The 16672-nt window shown below is 40.5% G+C and overlaps 1 protein-coding gene across 2 annotated transcripts in view; it reads left to right on the forward strand.

Annotated features, from left to right (window-relative positions):
• Positions 1 to 6111: 6111 nt before the first annotated feature.
• The window catches only part of fhip1aa (FHF complex subunit HOOK interacting protein 1Aa), a 104217-nt gene continuing 93656 nt past the window's right edge, over positions 6112 to 16672 (forward strand). For both annotated transcript variants that reach the window (XM_084318916.1, XM_084318917.1), the window contains exon 1: positions 6112 to 6318. The gene's annotated coding sequence lies outside the window, so the exon portion shown is untranslated. The remainder of the gene's footprint in view (positions 6319 to 16672) is intronic.

The raw sequence follows: 16672 nt of genomic DNA on the forward strand, positions 1-16672 counted from the left end.
CCTCTTCAAGGTACTTTACCAAACGGTCCTTCATTTAAATGTCCGCTGCTATTAAAATATCGCAGATCATGGTCTTGTCCATCAAAGGTTATTATGCCTAGTAGTAGTACTGTACGTTGTGTCGGGCGCACAGAGATAATAATGCGCCAGCCTACTCTCGCATCAAACGTAGGTGGTGCCGCTGTCTGGCAAACTGACAGCCCTCAACAGAAGTTAGTCCCTCACTGTGACTAACTTTCCATTGTCAGTCACTGTTCAAATCACTGCTGCTGACAAGGCGACGCCCGGTCAAAACAAATGGCTCCTAAGTCCGTGTTATACATGGACATTTAAACTGTTATTGTGCCCTTGAAACCTTCTCCTTTGCGTTTTGTATAAAGGAAGAATAGGTGGAGCATTTGATGTATTTGTTGATGGGGAGGGACCCACATATTGATGCTCTCTCTCTCTCTCTCTCTCTCTCTCTCTCTCTCTCTCTCTCTCTCTCTCTCTCTCTCTCTCTCTCTCTCTCTCTCTCTCTATCTGTGAGGTCTAAAAGTGAGTTTGACTTTTTTGTATCCTAATTATTATTTTCATTTGAAATGTATTTGTATTATTGTTATAGGCTTATATAACATTATGTGTATTGAATTTTCCATCGCACATAATTTACCACAACATGAACCATCATAATTGCATAAATATATTTTCTTTGATCAAAGCACCAATTTTTCTTCTTCTCTCAATTAAGGGCTATCAGGCACTTTGATAGCAATACATCAATACAGTTGTACTTGTTCCTTCTCTAATGAGGATCAGGAGGATACAGCGGCATCTTAACAGACAGAATCATCAGTCATACAAATCAACTCCCAAAATGTTCAATCTCATCACACTCCCATATACATGTTCCTTGATGTTAGGTGAGCCTACTTTTACAGTTTTTGAAGTGGTCTATTTTATACTTATATATAACTTCTTCACTACAGTTTTCTGACACATGCAGGTAACAATATTACCTTTGTTGAGATTTTTTTTTGTACAGTATATAAAGTAGGCTGTATATGATCAGTCTATATAAGTGATGCATGAAAAGGTGGATTTACCTGCAGCTTTTCCGGTGAAATTTGAAGTGCATGAATTTTCCCATTTGATGTCTCTCCCCATGTGTCCTGTTGCTCAAATGGGGTCTACTCTACTCCCACCTGTAGGCTGTAAGTAGGTTTAAATAGACCTCCATGTGTTTTATTCAAGTATAATCTTGAATAGAGGACTTTTTCTTATAATAATCATTATTGACCATATTCACACAGTGGCCATTTTGTTCTTATGTTGTGCTCAGGTTGGGTTTCTTTCCATCCTGATCCCAGGTGGACCCAGAACCCAACTTTAGCATGACATAAGAGCAAAATGGCTGTGGTGTGAATATGATCCATGGATGCATTTCTATAGCGCTTTTCTAGTACATGTATTACTTAACATGCTTCACAATGGAACATTATATTTCAGTATGGGTGGCCCCAGAGGGAATCGAACACCTAACCCTGGCCAAGCGCTCTACCCATTGAGTTATACAATGGGAATAGTAAACCCATACTATTCTACCAGAGCATTCCAGCTTTGACTTGAATAAATAACTTTTATAGCCATAGCCTTCTTCTGCCACCACTGCTGGTTGCATGGACACATGATGGTTTCAAAAGTTTAAAGTCATGGGGTTGTGATACACTTGGCAGCTTTTTCAACCTGACAGGACAGAATACCTGCCAACAGAAAGTGTACCAAGACACAAGACAATATATATACAATAAATGTTGTCTAAATTGTGTATCTCGAGTCTCTCTCACTGTATTGCTAGAATAGACTAATACTATTCTGTCATTAGAGCTCACCAAAGGAAACTGTTTGCAATTGCATTCGTTGCACCTCCCAAGCACACCCTGGCTGATGGCTTGAAAACAGGGTTGAGTAAACTGAGCTTAAAGGTTAATGGGTGTTCATCCAATCATAGGCTAGTTGAGGGACAGATGCACTAACATATATTTATGCAGGTTGAGACGTATAAATATAGATCCTACGTCTGTACACAGAGGTAAACTGAGATGACTCTGACTGAGTCACAATGCATCACTTGGCCTCCAAATAACACAAAGCACACATATGTGATTATCTTGTACTCTCCTGGACTGATTTGTCACAGTCCAAATCAATATGCGTTAATATAAACACCTCTTTCTCAAAGTTTGAAACATAGATAACCATAGACCTACACCTGAGTGAACCTACAGTATGAACATGTAAAAACATCAAGATGTCAAATCTGGAGCTGCTCCATAGACAATGTATGAATTGGGACTGTGAGAGCAGGCACGTGCACACATAGAGGCCAAGGGGTGCTTGAGCACCTGCCTTTTTGAGCCTCATCAAAAAAGTGCCCTTTTTTAATAAATTTTTTTTTTTTTTTTTTTTTTACCGTTACGCATATAGACTGCCCTTCCAACTGAAGAATGTCAGGATAGAATCAAAATATTAGGTAAAGAGAGAGAGATGCCCCATATTCCATTGCAGTTTGCACGGCCTCCTCAGCGTGCCTCTCCGCGGACCTATATATTTTATGCATAGCGTGGGTGGTGATGATGATGATGATGATAGAAACCGCTGTGGCGCACACAGTTGAATGCTGGTATTACACTCATTGAGGGACACGAAGAAGGCAAGTCCGATGGGATTTGGGAATCTCAAATACATATCGGGATTGGAATAAAAAATGCATTTATATTAAACAATACAGAATATACAGCACTTCTTGGGGTCTGTAGGGTAAGCACTTATTCCCTCCCCCCTGAACATTTATGGAGATGTATGGGCCTTTTAAGTCAGTGATAAAAGTGTCTTTCAAGGATAAGTGAGCTCCTGCACTGATTATTATAGTTCAATATTCAATATTTGATCACCAAAACCCCCCAAAAAGCATAAAAAGGGGGCCCCCCGCCCGAAAAGAGCCCTTAAAAATCGTGCTCGCGCGCTCGGATAATATATACACACAAGTGTAGTGCCCTTTTCAGCCTTTGAGCACCTGCCCCTCTAAAGTCCTGTGCACGTCCCTGTGTGAGAGTGCCCAAGGTGATTTAGCTAAATAAAGGTGTCGAGATCTGCTTACCACTACATGAAAATACCGCCTATATAGGGTATAAAATAACAATCTCTTGGACTGCAAGATCAGTTTCATTTTCATTGTTTATGGAGCAGCTCCTGATTTGACACCTTGATGACATCATAGGTTCAGCTCTCCACTCTCTGGTTTCAGGAAACAGCTGCTCATGTTCACAGTTAATGATTAGTCTGTCCTCAGGTCAGAGCAATAACACTGAACTCTTAAATGAAGTGGTGTTTAATTGCTCAGAGGAAGAGCATGGGTCAAATTTTCCTGTGGTAGAGTTTTACATTAAGGCTCAAGGGAGACAAGTAAATTGTACAATGAAAGTAGAGGCTGAGTCACTTTATAAAATAATGTAATAGATACAGAATAGAGTAAAACATAACAAAGACATTTCAACAATAAAACATAATGATTTAAAATGTAAAGTTTGAGTCTTGAGATGGAGGAACTAGAGGGCCTGTTTGAAGGAGGGGATGGGATGTGGATGGGGAGGGTGTTCCAGAGGGAGGGTGTGGCAACTGAAAAGGCCCTGTCACCCCAGGTCCGAAGCTTGGTTCTCGGGACTGTCAAGCAGTTTGCGGACCTGCGGCGATGGGTAGGGGTGTGACGGGGTAGGAGGTCGGCGAGGTAGGGAGGGCCAGGTTGTTTAGGGCTTTGTAGGTGGTGAGTCATATTTTGAAATCAATCCTGGTTTTGTGGGAGCCAGTGAAGTTTGTGAAGGACAGGGGTGATGTGATCTCGGTGATGGGTGGAGGTGAGCAGGCGGGCAGCGGAACATATTGGAGTTTATTGAGGATTTTGTTGGGTGAATCATAGAGGATGCTATTGCAGTAGTCGAGTCTGGATGTTATGAAAGCATGAAGGAGAGATTCAGCAGTGGAAAAGGACAGGGACAGACAATGTTCCTAAGGTGAAAGAAGGCAGTTTTGGTGATGTGGTTGACGTGGGGCAAGAATGAGAGGGTGGGGTCAAGGATGATTCCAAGGTTGCGGACGTGGGTGGTGGGGGTGGCGATGGAGCAGTCAATGTTGAGGGAGAAGGTCTGAGCGGTGCGGGTGTTTGGACCAATGATGAGGATTTCAGATCTATTGCAGTTGAGTTGGAGAAAGTTTTGTTGCATCCATGTTTTTATATCTGCAAGGCAGGCAGTGAGGGTGGAGTGGGTGGTTGAGGTGATGGACTTGGAGGTGAGGTAAAGTTGGGTGTCATCAGCATAACAGTGGAAACGGAGGCCATGGCAGCAGATAATTTTTCCAAGGGGGAGTATGTACAGGATGAAGACAGGGGCGTCGTTTTGGTATGGCACTCGCCATACCTTGGCAAATTAAAATTGTAAAATATATATATATATATATTTTTTTGTTTATAATTACAATTTTTTATGTTGATTTAGAATTCTAATGTCAACATTATGAACGAAGCTTCGAACTATTCGGTACAGCCCTAGCATGTTTTGATATTGTCAATTATCTCACTTTTACTAGGTGACTTTTACTGTGACTAACTGAAATATGCAAAAAAAAAAGGAAAATGGACATACAGACGTTTTTTAATCAAAGGGCAGCAGAGACAAGTGACACAGGGACACAGGTATGGTCTTACAATGGCTTAGTGATTATAACAGTGCAGTTCAGCATTCAGTAACCCATACATTTTGTGAACGTGTTTTTGTTACTGCATTCTGTTGAACACACACACCTCAGAACTGTACCTAATGAAAATTGGCTCAATTGCAAGAAAAAGAATAGACAGTTATGATATTACATTCTGCATCATTTGTATGCAAAATATTGTGGTTCCCTGCTTTAGTCTGTTGACACATTTGTATACTAAAAATGCTTGTGTAGTCCTGTGTCATACCTAAATGTCATATAAGTGAATTGTATAGAAACAACTCACCAAAAGTGACTATTGCACAACTGATTTGACAAAAAAAAATCCACTGAGTGTGTGTGTGTGTGTGTGTGTGTGTGTGTGTGTGTGTGCGCGTGTATGTGTGGGGGGGGATGCTGGTGGTGAAGTAGTTGGAGATGGTGTCCCTGGGGTTTAGGAGTTTGTTGACAGTGGAGAAGAGTGTTTTGAGTTTGTTGGAGCCCGTTTGGATGATGGAGGAGTAGTGGGAAGAGCAAGTATTGTTGAGGGCATCATTGTTGTTGTCTATTGGCGGCCCTTGGCTTTGAGGTGACCGAGTTGATCGGTGTACCAGGGGGGTGGAAGGGGTGAAGGAGACGTTTGTCTCCTTGTAATACTACAACCCTGTACATACATCTGATTAGCACTATTACATTTACTCAGTAGTACTCGTTTTTATACTCACTTTATAAGTATACAATTATAAATTATATGTTATACTCACCTGTACATTGTATATTACTATTGCATTGTATTGCACTCTGGTTGGATGCCAAACTTATTTTCGTTGTACTGTACTTATGCTGTATAATGATGACACAATAAATCTTTAAAGTGGGAGTGAGAAAAATACAATTAAACTTTTCTTCCACTAGATGTCACTATAGACCTGACCAATGTTCTTGTAGTAGCCTACAGTACAGTATAGGATTTCAAGAGTGATCAACAAAGAGTAAAACTTTCATCAGAAAGTTTCTCATTCAGCCCCGAGATAACTACTGTCATTTTTTTTTTTGGAAATGTGGTTGGAATATCATGTCCATTCTATTGTAGGCCCACAGACAGTGCTCAATAAATCTGTTGACTGAAGTAGTGTGTGTGTGTGTGTGTGTGTGTGTGTGTGCGTGTGTGTGTGTGTGCGCGTGTGTGTGTGTGTACCATTAAACAAATACCAACCTAAACGTTTCACCTGGGTTCTACACCCCGTCCCCAACCCCTAAATAAATAAATAAATAAACACCAATATACAATACAAGCACCAGTATACACTACTGTAGTTACGCTGTCATCAGTGGGAGGAGCGTTAAAGGGAGATTAGAGCGATCTCACCTATGATCAGCGTTGTGCGATCCAGGTCGTTGTCGGACCTTAATAAACAGCTCTGCTCTCGGCTCACTGGCACTTAAGTGTATTCTGACGAAAAGCAACGTTACATTTGTTATTTTCCAGATGATTTAGGTGACGGTCTACTGTTGGAATACTGGAGGACGAGGACGCCGCTCCAAGTGCGCTCTCAGCGCCAGCTCTGTCAAAGCTCCGTACCGACGGTAAGTCTCTCCCACTGCAACATGTCAAACATTTTATAATCATGTTGGTTTTATTGTTTGAGTCTTTTTACAATTTGTGTACATATATATATATATATATATATATATATATATATATATATATATATATATATATATATATATATATATATATATATATATATATATATATATATATAGCATAAGACTGTATCTTAGCAAAACAACTGTCAAAGTACTATTAAAATAAATGAGAAAATAACAATAATTATATAATGTGTATATATATATATTAGGGCTGTCAGTTTATCGCGTTAATTAGATTAATTAATTACACAGCAAATTATCGCGTTATGAAAATTAACTCAAAATTAATTACAATTTTTTTTTTTTTTTTTTTTTTTATATAATTTTTTTTTTGTATCTCATTCATTCTATAAGAATGTAGAATACACATTTACAGACTCTCTTTTTTTTTTAATATGGTCCATTTGCATGTTCTTGGTATCTGATTATAGGGACATCTATGAATCTCAGGGAATGTATTCCCAGTGTCAGAAATACTGTGGGCTAGATCCACAAAGAATGGATTGCACGGTGCAAGTTGCACCCTTACTTACAATTCATTATGAATTAAAATGGGGGACCCTGATGTAAACAATATGAAAGTCTTTCTCTGGTCTGCATCCCCTTAACAATTGTGTGCCGTACTGTATTGTACCCATTCTGCAATCTGTTAATAACATTTTCATTCAATCAATCAATCTGCGCGGTGATTGATTGAATGAAAATTTTATTTTGAGTAAATTGTAATGAACCAAATGAGAATATCAATACATTTTTTTTATCTTTGACTTTGAATAACACCATGCTCAAATTGACCAGAGCTGAAACATCTAAGCAAATTAATAGATGGAAGATGATTAAACAGAAGGTTTTGTAGATACAGTACTGAATTCTGCCATCCGGACACATGCAATTTGAAATATGATTATAGAATATAGAATATCAGGCATAAAATGGTTATGCGATTAAAATGCGATTAATTAGATTAATTAATTACAAATCCTGTAATTAATTAGATTAATTTTTTTAATCGCCTGACAGCACTAATATATATATATCATTTTTTATTTAATTTTAATTGTACTTTGACAGTTGTTTTGCTAAAATAGTCTGCTACTGACACCTGAGAGGGAGGGAGGAATGGGGTGGGGGACCTCCCACAAATCAGTATATTACATTTCTTGATATCGTGTAATTATGTTAGATTACCCAAGCCAATGCCCTGTCTGTTCGATACTCCGATAATTGCCATTTGTATCGCGCCTCACGAGTCACGTGACACCGATCACATGTTTCGGCTGAAGTTTCCACGTGTTATTGTTGTTGCGCGTTAATGCACACATTCAAGCCTGAGGCCTCGCAAATCGCAACGCAATCGCAAAGGCTGCTATCTACCTACGCTGCGCACATTCTTGTTCATGACCAGTTAATTGTGTTCGCCTGCCATGCTGCATCGTCTACAGTGAAGCTTATATCTACACAGATTTTTTGTTTTATTATTATTATTATTATTATTATTATTATTATTATTATTATTATTATTATTATTATTATTTATGCTGTATGCTATGCCGAAATGGTTCTTTGATTGTGCTTCTGTTCTTTGATTGTGCTTCCATGGTGATCCAAGAGAGATTGAGATGTGTGCGTGTGTGTGTGTAGTATTGAGTTACCCCATTTCAAGAGACACCCATTAATCTTTCATGGTTGTCCATCTTTTATTTAACATCAGTTTGGGGTGTGTAGGCTACCATTCCCATACAGGTGTTCTTCTACTAAGGCAATCTTATCTCACTAAATCACTGTTATTCATAATAACTTGACAAGCTTGCAAGACAAGGTTTTGGATTGAGAAAGGTTATCAGGCCTGATCTGTATACCTATGGCTGGACTGAAAACAAGTAAGCATTCATTTTTAAACCTGTGACTCACAGTCAGAGAAAACATCTTAGAAATAGGATTCTTTCCTGATGAAGACTCATTGCCATTTGAGTGTCATCAGTCCTGTACAAGGACCCAAAGAGACTCTTATCACTGGGCCAGATATCTGCTGCTAACTAGAGGCTCTTATCACTGGGCCAGATATCTGCTGCTAACTAGAGGCTCTTATCACTGGGCCAGATATCTGCTGCTAACTAGAGCCTCTTATCACTGTCTGGGCCAGATATCTGCTGCTAACTAGAGCCTCTTATCACTGGGCCAGATATCTGCTGCTAACTAGAGGCTCTTATCATTATTCTATTATTATTCTATAATTTTTTTTTTTACTTATTATACTTATTTATACTATCTTATTATTATCTAGCACACTCAGGAGCTAAACAGAAAGAAACATTTCATGCAAAGTATTCTGTATTTCTGTATGACAAAAATAAAGAAACTTGAAACTTATCACTGGGCCAGATATCTGCTGCTAACTAGAGGCTCTTATCACAGGGCCAGATATCTGCTGCTAACTAGAGGCTCTTATCACAGGGCCAGATATCTGCTGCTAACTAGAGGCTCTTATCACAGGGCCAGATATCTGCTGCTAACTAGAGGCTCTTATCACAGGGCCAGATATCGGCTGCTAACTAGAGGCTCTTATCACAGGGCCAGATATCTGCTGCTAACTAGCTAATTGTGGCAACAAGCATCTATATCAGATGATCAGATAGGGCTGCTGTGGACGTTGGGCTGGTCTTCATTGAAGTCTTGGCCCTTGGGGGCTTTGTCTAGTTAGTACACAGACCACAAACGACCTGGTTTCAGGCTGTTATTTTTCATCTGTGGAGTCGGCACAGTGGTTGTTAATGCTGCCTATATTCTCTATATTAAAGTGCAGACTGCAGGATGGAATTGAATTCACTCCAGTTGTTGAGTCGATTTCCCCACAGGCCACCATGAATGGCACTTATTCACCGATGTGACGTTGCTTCTAGTTTTATCGTCATACTGAGTACAAGGTGCTCTGCCTCGTGATCCAAGACATACAGTATACAGTATATAACAACCATCAGTTCCAGCTCGCTCACACAGGCATATTAAGGTATGGTACCTAATGTAAACAGTCGCATTCTGGAGAGACCTCATTGTGCATTGTACACAGTCTGAGTCTAGCCGGTTTCACAGAGTGGAATGTCTGTTTGGCCTACTTCAATAGTAGGATCTGAAGGTGAGCTATTCTCAGCCAAGTTCACTTCTTGTAGCGAGTCTCTTTATCCACACATGTTAGCCTGTGAATGAAACGGCCATACCCCTTGGATTATATGGTTGTAAATAAGAGACTTAACCCTTTAGAGGATGAGGGAAGACTATAGGCCTATCATGGCACAGGATTAATTATCATAATCTCATCAACTACAGTCACCTAGGTACTATTTATTAACAAGAGTATAAAATAGTCTGTTATGCATTGCTGAGCCAAGAGCTGGTGTTCTTCCATGAAAGAGTTTTTCCATGGCTGTCAGAAAACACAAGCAACAGGTGGGACAACCATAGCCTTGCTGCAAACTTGACAAACCAAAGGCTGCTGAGGCTAGATTGAGGTCTCTGTCAATCAGATTAGTTGTAGAGATGTAGAAGGGATAACAGAACAACTGCTGTGGTCACACACAGACAGACAGACAGACAGACAGACAGACAGACAGACAGACAGACAGACAGACAGACAGACAGACAGACAGACAGACAGACAGACAGACAGACAGACAGACAGACACACACGCATAAACTGCTCAATGCTGGGACTGAAACAGTGGAACAGGTGCTGGGGTCACTGACTGTGTGTATGTGAGAGAGAGAGAGAGAGAGAGAGAGAGAGAGAGAGAGAGAGAGAGAGAGAGAGAGAGAGAGAAATGGTTATAAAAATGTGTGTGAGAGAGAGAGAGAGTTAGTGTGTGTGTTTGTGTGTGTGTTGTTTGTGTGTGTGTGAAACTGCTTAACCTGTTTTCCCTCTCGTCTTTCCCACCATGGACTCGTTAGAGCTCAGCCTTATCCCGTGTTTGAGATTACACCCCCCACACACACCCCCTCCAGCCCCCACCCTACCCCACACCCACACCCTACCCAGCTCGGATCAGGCCCAGGTTGATCCTGGGAGGTGGCTGAGAACAAAGGAACCATTTGCTGAAGGCCATGGTTGTTATTTATTAAAAGCTCAAATTTGGAGTCCAAGCATTTTGTGACAAGGTGGTGGTGCCAGGGCAGTGAGGGCACCATTACTGGTATCAAATCATACTCATACTGAAGTGATTTGGTAGATATGCAGGATTGGAAAATTCTAATTGATGGTGCTGTATTTCACAAGGTGGAGGAGTGTTGTTGTCACATGTTGTTTAGGGGAGGTGGGATTTTGCGTAGTGCTACCCTACCCGTATGTCTCTTATCGCCCCACCACTGGCGTTGTTTAGGTTTATGTTTGGCTTTAAGACATGTTTTAATGTTCAGTTGATGAACTGAGCTCTTGATGTAAGGACTGACAGTATGTGACAGTGAAACATGTCTTTATTTTTAAACACTGGAGGAAAATGGACCAATGAGGACACGTGTTTTGAGTTTTTGGCCAGATTTCCAAGTTGTGGAAAGATTTGTTCTTTCCCCTCATCAGCACATTCTATCTACCTTTCCAAAATCGACATGTTTTGAGCTACAATTGATCTAGTCTTATTAGGTCTGAAACTCTGAATTGGTGATTTAACTATTGATCATAATCATATTGATCATTGCTAGGCTGCAGAGTCCCATCTTATTAGGGTGATAGGAGGACTTACTTTGTCTCCTACTCTCTTCTGTCACAAAACCCCCTACCTCTATAGTAGGTGAATCTGGTCTAATAACGATCCATTGTCTAGTCTTGTGTCAAGCTTTGCACCTACAGAACAGAGTGAATTGCAGTGAAAGCACTTGTTTCTCTAGGTTCCTGCAGCCTGTATTTGACTGTTTTCTCAGTGGTAATGGACTTCCTAAGTGCAATGTTTTTGCCTTCTAGCTACTATACACAGACTAATATGTACCACTGTGCTCTTTCGCCTCGACAGATAGCCTACTGCGATGAACCCAGCTGTTAAGTATCCCAGTCCAGAAAAATATTTACAAGAGAGGGGCCTGATGGCTATTTTGGAACACATTTGGAACTCTAGAAGAAAATGTAAAGCATAGTGCTTTACATGACAGTATGGATTTGAATGTGTATGAGTGGGTATTTAGAAGCACTTCTAACCGCCTCATAACCTGCAAAGTCTCTTCATGAAGCTAATTACAAACTGATTAATAAGGGCTGTAATATTTTCCTGTTATAGATGTATAGGATATTTTGTTGTAGAAAATAGTTTTACGAAGTCCGGTGAGCTTACAGAATCTGAATTTCAACAGCTAAAAAATCAGGCAGGTTTTTGTCCACCAGCATTTGACCAAGTCCGGTGAGCTTAAGAGAAATTGAGATTGAGTCAAGGGATAGAAAAGAAAGGATTTTTATTCTGTGCACAGAAGAATCAATTCAATACAGAGAGCTTACTCGTAGTAAGCTGATTTAGCGTAAATGGAGTAAAGAAATAGTACAAGAAATATTGTTTGAAGGGTACAAAGGACTGTTAACACTTTGGGTGCCGGGAAACGCTTTACAGCGTCATTCCCGGCCATGCTCAAGTTGCCGAAGGACGCTTTACAGCGTCTTTTTTGTTTGTTTTTTGATCCACTTTTTCTCTCATTTTTCCATATTTTCTCCCATCCCAATTTCGTATCATCCAATTCAACCCTCCCCTGTCACGAACGCTGTTTCTTGCCTCCCACAAGCCGGCTGCAATGTGGACTAAGTCATACATAGCACAAGTCCCCTCCGGTACTTGAGGTAACAGCAGTCGCATCTTTTCACCTGCGCAGCTCGATCTCTCAGTGTCGAGGAGTAACGCGTGGGAGGCTCGCGCTGCCCCCGACACTTCCTGATTCTACTGCGCAGGCGCACCAACCGACTTGTAGGAGTCGCTTGTTCACAACGTTCGATCCCCACCCTTCAGTTTTCCCTCCCCGTAATACGGCCAATGTGTATTACTGCGGACGACCAGCCAAACTGAAAAACAATGTGGAGAGCTGGATTCGAACACGCGAATCCTAGCGTCTCCACACTGGTGGCGAGTGCCTTGCCCACTACACCACCTAGCCGCCCTGCTTTACAGCGTCTTTAATATCAATATTTCAAAAATCTGTGATCGGATTCATATTTCCCCTCCGCTGGCCTGAGATCCACCAGGAGGACCCACTGAGCTCTCTGGCGGTTCAGGAGCGCCATCTGGTGGCCGATCGGCGCAATCGCCAAACAGGAAGTGCTGTGGAGGTTGTGCTGGTCGGCCATATTACTTCCGGGCACTCGGTTTGGCTACCGGCACTCTGGCTCGTCACAATATATAGCGATCCATTGCCAATAACTCGATAAACAACATGATTTGGACGTATATAGTATTATACAAGCTGGAAATGGTTCATCAGGATAAACATCCCATAATCGAAAACGGTCTACACCACGCTGATCGTCCAACGGCGCGAGGAAGATCCGGTAAGATTCAGCATTATTTTTGAACGTGTTCCATATAAACTGTTATGATGAACATATGACCCACACTAGATGAATGATATAACGCTGCCCACGGAATTATAAACGATCCCCCGCCCATCCGGTCATCATCAGATCATACGTAGATAATTCTAGAAGTACGTCCAATTGAAATTCTTTATATCGCCCCGATTGCCATCAAACTGTATTTCATCATCAATATAATGCATTTGGGGCTATAGATCACGTTCTGGAGAAAGCTGCAGAAAGAGATGAAAACATACTTATACATTAGACCATACTTTACTATGAATATGTGAATGAAAAAGTTTAACGTTGCTACACAATGAACAATACATATAGGACTTTGAATGGGCCCTAATAATGGCAATGTAGCAATAGAATTTAAAAAGTTATAGCTATGCAAAGAAGGGGTACTTCTCCATAGACAAATAGAGCTGGCAATCTATGGTATATCATGAATTTAACCCATGGCACCCAAAGTGTTAATTACCACACTTGTTATGCATTTTGATCTATTATGAATATCCTAATCATAAAAAAAACACTCCAATTCCATGCTCCGATCTGATTGGCTAACGTCATGATGGGAGCACGGTTGCGGCGGCTCACTTTGATCTCCGCCTCTCTGATAAGGCCTCTGAACTTCACAGACATGCCATATCTTCTCTCCATCCCCCCGTTGAGCCGGCGTGCAAACACGGCCGCCTTTGTCAGCGCCATGCAAACGAGCTGTAGGGGAAGCGGTGGGGCCAGAGAGATAGGATGTCACACTCTAATCACCCACTGGGTTTATTGTCCCCTGGGAACAGGTCAGGTACTTATCCCCACCGTCATCAGTAGGTGGAATGATCTCACTGCATCTTTGTTGTCGTACGTGTGCCTGGAAAAATGCAGAGTGTAAACATCAGTGATACGGTGAATGGTTGTTTTTATAGTGTTTCAAATGACATAGACACTGTGTGGTCAATCCATCTTTAAAAAGGCCACAGTGTTTTCCAACATAACCCTTCTGAAAAAGCATCATGGTATTTCCCAGGGGCGTATCTAGACCCAGCACTCTACTGGGACATAGGGGGGCACAGAAGTATATGAAGCGGGCGCGCGCAGCGAAAATGGGTGGATTTTGTAAACTATATATATTTTTTTAACTTTATTTCGGTTTTAGGGTTAGGTTAGGGTTATGTTATTTAATTATTTTGGGGAGCCAGCCCCCCAAACTCCTGAAATGCATAGAAATCTATGAAATAAATAAAACAATCTGACATTTATATTAAAAAGAGCTAGCCCCCCAAACCCCTAAAATACATAGAAATCTATGCATTTTGGAACAGTTACTATATATATAGTCAAGAAAGCATTTAGTCATACTTAAAGTTTAAAGTGCTTTACTTGCATTGAACATTGCATTGAACATTGAGGAGACATCATTAGAAAGCACAATGTATGTTTCCATAGTTACGCAGATGACACACAATTGTACATTTCCGCTGAACCAAATGATCACATTTCCGCCTGTCTCTTAGCAATAAACAAATAGATGACGAACAACTTCCTAAAATTAAATGAGGGCAAAACTGAAATCCTACTAGTCGGTCCTATAACAAAAAGAGAAATGTTACAGAGCAATATGGGGCAACTTACTCCTTGGATCAAACCTGAAGTAAGTAACCTACACTGGCTTCCGGTAACATTTAGAATTGATTTCAAGGTCCTCAAGTTTCAAGTTTCTCAAGTTTCTTTAATAGTTGTCATACAGAAGTACAGAATACTTTTATACAAAATGCTTCTTACTGTTGCGCTCCAGAGACTGTGCGGCTCCTTATATACAAAGTATAAACATTGTGATCATCTACTACTGGTCTATTGAAGGTTCCAAGCCACAGTCTGAAGAAAATCGGGGATGCAGCCTTTGCTAACTATGCACCAAAGTTAAGGAACACACTACCTATGGACATTAGGGAAGCTAGATCTCTTAATATTTTCAGAAATAAGCTAAAAACGTACCTCTTCACCATAGCCTTCTAATACACCCCGCTGTTGATTGTACTGTAGCACTATTTTACTCTGGCCATTCTATTGCATACTTTTACTATCTATTCTACTATTCTATTATTGCACTGTATTATTGGTGTGCAAACCAGTCAACTTACAAAAAAGAGCCTGTTGGAGGATTTCAACAAGATAAATGCGTGCAAAAAAAAAAACAGTGCAAAATATTTCACTATAATATTTCAAAGCGAAGTAAAAAATATTATAATAATTATTTGATCATGTTAACACTTTGATCGCCATGGTTCGAATTCGTAATTTACCATCCCTAGCCAGCTCTATTTGTCTATGGAGAAGTTCCCCTTCTTTGCAGGGCTATAACTTTTTAAATTGTATTGCTAAATTGACATTATTATGGCCCATTCAATGTCCTATATCTATTGTTCAGGGTGTAGCAACGTTATACTTTTTCATTTACATATTCATACTAAAATACGGTCTAAAGTATAAGTATGTTTTTATCGTTTTCTGCAGCTTTCTCCAGAACTTGATTTATAGCCCCAAATGCATTATATTGATGATCAAATACAGTTTGGTAGCGATCGGTGCCAGATAAAAAATTTCAACTGGAGGTACTTCTAGAAGTTACTACGTATGATCTGATGTTGACCGGATGGGCGGGGGGGTCGTTTATAATTCCGTGGGCAACGTTATATCATTCATCTAGTGTGGGTCATATGATCATCAGAGCAGTTAGTATAGAATACATTAGAAAATAACGCTGAAACTCACCGTATCTTCCTCGCGCCGTTGGGGGATGAGCGTGGAATAGAATCTTTTCTATTATGGGATGTCGAAATATCCGATCCATTTCCAGGTTGTATAATAGTATATACGTCCAAATCATGTTGTTTATCGAGTTATGTGCACCAATCGGTGTTCACTGTGTCAAGATGGAGTCCTGCTAATGATAGCGAGTGCCCGGACGAAATATGGGTGAGCACCACGTCATCCACATGACTTCCTGTTGGGCGATCTGCTGATCGGCCACCAGATGGCGCTCTTGAACCGATTTTATAAATATTGATATCAAAGACGTGTTACGGCGTCTTCGGCAGAATGAGCATAGCGGGCAATGACGAGTTTCGGCGTTTCCGGCGATTAAAGTGTTAAAAAAGGGAAAATAAAAAACATTTGTTTAAAAAAAAAGAGAAACAAAAATTATCAGTGGGGCACAGATGATCATCAGTAGGGCACGTGCCCTACTGATAGTGGTCTAAATACGCCGATGGTATATCCCCCCAAAAAGCATCATGGTATTTCCCCCAAAAAGCATCATGGTATTTCCCCCAAAAAGCATCATGGTATTTACATAATTCTTTTAGTCACTACGATGATGATAAGGACCAAAAGATTATGGGAATACCATGATATTACCATCTGTATCATGGTCGAAATTTGGTTATACTATAGTATTATTTAAGTAAAACATGTGAAAAGGTGGTAAATAAAAAAGTGGTACCATGGTAAATTATTTATACCATGGTAAAACTGAAATTACCATCATATAGTAAGGGAAGGCTCAGTCACACCTAAACCATGCTCTCCAGATCAACACACACACACACACACACACACACACACACACGCACATACTTTACACACACACACACACACACACACACACACATACAGGGCAAGGATTGCGTCTCACTCGGGACAGGATCCACGATGGGGAGTGAGACACCTAAGCTGTGGCTTAACGCTATC

Source organism: Notolepis coatsorum (assembly GCF_963971535.1).
Source record: "Notolepis coatsorum genome assembly, chromosome: 7".
NCBI classification, from domain to species: Eukaryota; Metazoa; Chordata; class Actinopteri; order Aulopiformes; family Paralepididae; genus Notolepis; species Notolepis coatsorum.